The sequence below is a fragment of the Cebus imitator genome, unplaced genomic scaffold, assembly GCF_001604975.1.
Source record: "Cebus imitator isolate Cc_AM_T3 unplaced genomic scaffold, Cebus_imitator-1.0 Scaffold450, whole genome shotgun sequence".
In the NCBI taxonomy this organism is placed as follows: Eukaryota; Metazoa; Chordata; class Mammalia; order Primates; family Cebidae; genus Cebus; species Cebus imitator.
Genome location: NW_016107765.1, coordinates 1,652,243 through 1,656,760, shown reverse-complemented (window position 1 = coordinate 1,656,760; position 4,518 = coordinate 1,652,243).

The window sequence follows — 4,518 nt, the reverse complement described above, 5'->3', positions numbered from 1 at the left end:
AAAGAAAAAGAAAAGAAACTTCAAAGCATTATATCAAATGTGTAAAAAGTGTGATGATAACTTTTTACAGCTATGTAATATCAAGAGCATCACCTAAATAATTGATCGCTGAGGTTAGCTCACGCATATTCTAACAATCTGCAGAAACTCCGTTCCTCCATGCTTCCAACTTTCTCTTTTGCCCCCCATCTTATCTGAAATTGAGAAACATGTTGCACTCCTTCCTTAAGTGGAGGTATTAATGAGATGGCTCCGTTGTGTGGGGAGTTACCCATGGCTCTTTCTCTTGTGCGGAGGAAGAATTCAGGATGCAGACACAAACGAGGAGGGGATTTGGGGGTGGAAAGTTTAATAGACAAAAAAGAAGAGAGAGAAAAAAAGAAAACTTCCTCGTGCTGGGAAAGCGGGTCGCCCAAGGTAAGGTCCACGGTTTGGGGCGGAACACAATCGATTTTGTACAGAGGTTTAAGGAGGCAGTGATTGATTTACATACGGCCCAGGGGATTGATTTGAGCAGTTGTGCCCTTTACATAGCCAGAGAAAAGACTGGCCCTCCACCCTAATCTTTTATTATGCAAACGTGACTTCTACCTGGCCATGGCCATGACACCTGCACACATGGTTTTACCTGGACAGTTCCATGACACTCGCACATGTGGTAACAAGGAAAAGAGAGCAGAAAACGCCATATTGAATGTACCTGGCACTGACATGTGAAAGCTTCTGGTTTGTGTATCTATGCTTGTGGCCTGATCTTTCAGGCTGCTTTCTGTTAAAGAGAAATAGTTAGGGGGCTGCTTTTTATTAAAGGAATATTCCACCAAGAATTCTTTTACCCTTTCTAGCTGCCTAAAAATAATTTCTTAATAGCTCTTATATTATTAAGACCATTAAAAAATAATACCAGACAAACAAATCTGACTGTCCAATTTACATATTTAAAAAGTGGGACTGAACTTGTTTTTTATATTGCAAGAGCTCTAAGTATTCATTCTGAAGTTCAAACATTCTCAACAGAACTTTTTTCTTTGAAATATCTCAACATCCAATAATAATAGTTATCTGTGGTAGCTGTCATGTTTTCACACAATAAAAAGGATAATCTTGAATTAAACACATTTTGCTATTTATACTATGTGACTTTAGTTTAGCTGACTTGTTTTCATAGCAAGCGTTTCTCCACGAAAGCAGTGGTGCATTATTTTACATTCTGATACAACTGCTTAATCTGACAACTCCAGAATGTTTTCCTGTCATTGCAAATTCACCGTCAGAACACATGCCTACACAAAACCTAAAATCAAAACACTTTTCTGTAATTTTTCTCATGCAGTTCTTCCTACCTGTATACTATTCAGAACTCGTTGTGTTTGTTAGCAATAATGTTGTAATAAGGGATTCTCCACATCAACACAGTGTTCAAATTCTACTGAAAGAATTGCCATGTTAATACTATCTGCACATTCATCAAGTTGCAATAAACAATGCTTTGCTAGTTTCATTTGCTCTGTTTGTTTTCTGTAACATCAGCCAGTTCTTGAATCCTTTGTGCTACATGTCACTGGGAAGTGGTTCTTGAGCTACGTATTCTCTTTGTCTCAGATTCACTCAACATTTTAAACAAACATCTTTGATGCAGTTTTCCACTAACATATAAGTGTGCATGTACCTATATCTTTTTTCTTAGTGTTTCAAAGTATTACTTTGTAAGATGTGCTTGAGGCACTCATGTCATACGTAAAGTATTAAATGTTTCTTCTGTCGGCTTTTATAATCCTGTTTTTTTGAGAGACAGAGTCACCCAGGCTCTGGAGTGCAGTGGCACAATCTTGGCTCACTGCAACCTCCACCTCCTGGGTTCAAGAAATTCTCCTGCCTCAGCTTCCCAAGTAGCTTGGACTACAGGCATGCGCCATACATCAGCTAATTTTTTGTATTTTTTAGTAGAGACGGGTTTCACTCTATGTTACTCAGACTGGTCTTGAACTCTGGACCTCAAGTGATCTGCCCGCCTCAGAATAACCCTTTTCTTAAAGAATTATTTCAGTTTTAGCTCTTAATTCTTTACAGTTAATTGTAAATGCCATTAGGCTTTGATGATTTTATTGTTTCACTAACCAGGACATCTCTGCAAGTAACACACTGTGGTTTCAGCCTTTCACCATCAATCACAGCCAGAAACCCAAACTCAATATGTGAAAAATCACACTTCTGAGGAAAACTGAAGCTCACGTTTTTGGTCTTTACTTCTTCGTATCATTACGTCATCATCACACGCTTTACTGTTTCACTTCTACGGCTGTATGCAGAAAACCTGTGTCTTCACTTGACAAAATAGTCCAGGGACGCTTCTTTGCCAATCTGTAAATCAGAGTTTCAAATAAATAATACAGATTTACTTCTCTGTTTTAGCACAGTAAACCAGAAATTTCTAAAAATGACTTTGTGAAAATTAATATAATAAATAACAATTATAAAATAAAATAAATACTTAAGTTTTGTTGTATTTTATACACTTGTAGGATACATTTGGCAAAAATTACATGTTGTGTTGTGGTCCTGCTGTGCAGGAGGCTTTTGCTGAGGGCCTGACAACACTAAACTTGACGTCCCGAGAAACCCAGGGCTTGGATAGCCCAACAGTGTCACCATGTCACATGCTGCAGAGGTTTCTAAATGTTTACCCTCTGTTTATGTACTCATCATAGACTGGAGTACTACCTCACTTTGGTAGCAATGCTGTGAGTCACTCCACTTTTCTGTACTATAAAGCCAGGCCCCAAGGAGGGGGAATGGACAGGAGAGTTCATGGCCCTTGGTCTCTAGAAAATACAGGATGAAGATAACCTACCAGCAAAACAGAGCACCCTAGGATCCCCAGGATGATGGCTCCATAGATTTTCAGAAGACACTCAGAGTGGCTTCTTCTTCTGCTCACTCCACATTTCCTCAATTTACCCAGGAAATTCAAATTTCTATTAATTAGTTATATTGGAGCTATTAGCATGAATTCTCACTATCCACCCTAAGTATTGTACATTACACCCTTTTTTCTAGCATTTGAGGGTAACTATGCTTATTTGTATTGTTAAATAGCTATCACATTAACTTTGCTATAAAATTCGATTTGATTATAGTACTAAATTCTTTCATATATTCAGTCTTTGGTTTGTTGCTTTAGTGTTATGGCATAATTACACCTTAAAAAAGGAAGTGTGAGTCCTGGGTCCCTTTCTCCTGGCTGTCTTTTGAAATGGGTACAGTTCCCTTATCCTCCTCACAGGGTGTGTGACAAAAGTGTGGCTCACTTCTTCAGTTCCCCACTGCTCAAACCCCTAGCAGGAGCATGCAAACAGGCAGGTCATGGGGAGCATTTTTGGGGTCCCACCATAGCAGCATCTAGGGTTGAGTGTTTACAGCTCCCAAAGCCCCAGTGAGTGTGTGTTACAGTGTGCTCTTTCAGTTTCGCCATCTGCAGGTGGCTTGTGTTAATCAGCTCAATTAGACCCTCTGCCTTATTCCACAGACAGAGGGCTTTCTGTATCTTGGGTTCTTGATCTAGTGTACCAGAAAAATCGAATTACACATGGGCTTGGAGGATGGATGCAAGGTTTTATTGAGTGGTGGAGTTTACTCTCAGCTAGGTAGATGGGGATCAAGAAGGAGGATGGAATGGGAAGGTGGTCTTCCCTGGAGTCAGACTGCCCAGCAGCCGGACCCTCCTCTGACTGCCCCTGACCAAATTCCATGTTGTCCTGCTGTCATGGCCTGTCAGTGTCTGCTGTCTAACAGTGTGCTCTTCTGCTCCTTTCGACATCCAGCCACTTGTGTCTGTGCCTGCTAGAGTCTCGCCGTTTTTATGGGCACAGGATGGGGTGTGTGGCAGGCTGGACTGGTCTTGGAAAATGAAACATTTGGGTACAAAAACAGGAGTGCCTGTCCTCACTTAGGTCCATGGGCATAGAATCTAGGGTGGAGCCCCCGCCAGGGACCCCACCCTATCCAGCACTTTCCTGCCCCCATCCCATATCACTTCAGCTCACCTGCCTGGTGTGGAGATGGAGAAAACTATAATAGATCAGCTTTATTCGCCACCTATTCGCAATAGTCAAGAGAACAGGTTGGTTTTGTTTTTCCCACCTTTCTCCTATTTGATATACAATATCTTTTGCTTGGGAGCTAGAATGCTGTGTGTTGACCTTTTTGTGTTTTATCTGCTACAGATTGGTAACCACTTGACCAGCCCCACCACCAATTCTAGCTGAAATACAAAGGAAGAAAAGTCCCCAGGAAAAGGGAATGTCAGATTCCAAAGACTAATTCACCCATTTCAAGATTTCTCCAGGCTTCAGCCCTGTTCTGTCTTCAACTTTGTGTGAACAAGTACAGGAAAATGTCAAAACTTGCTTGCCTGGATGTGAGTTCTGCTCTGTGTTCTGTCTGATGGAAGGCAATACTGAGTTTTTAAAATAATTTACAAATTACAGTAGTATGTTTTGAACATAAGATTTGGTAAAT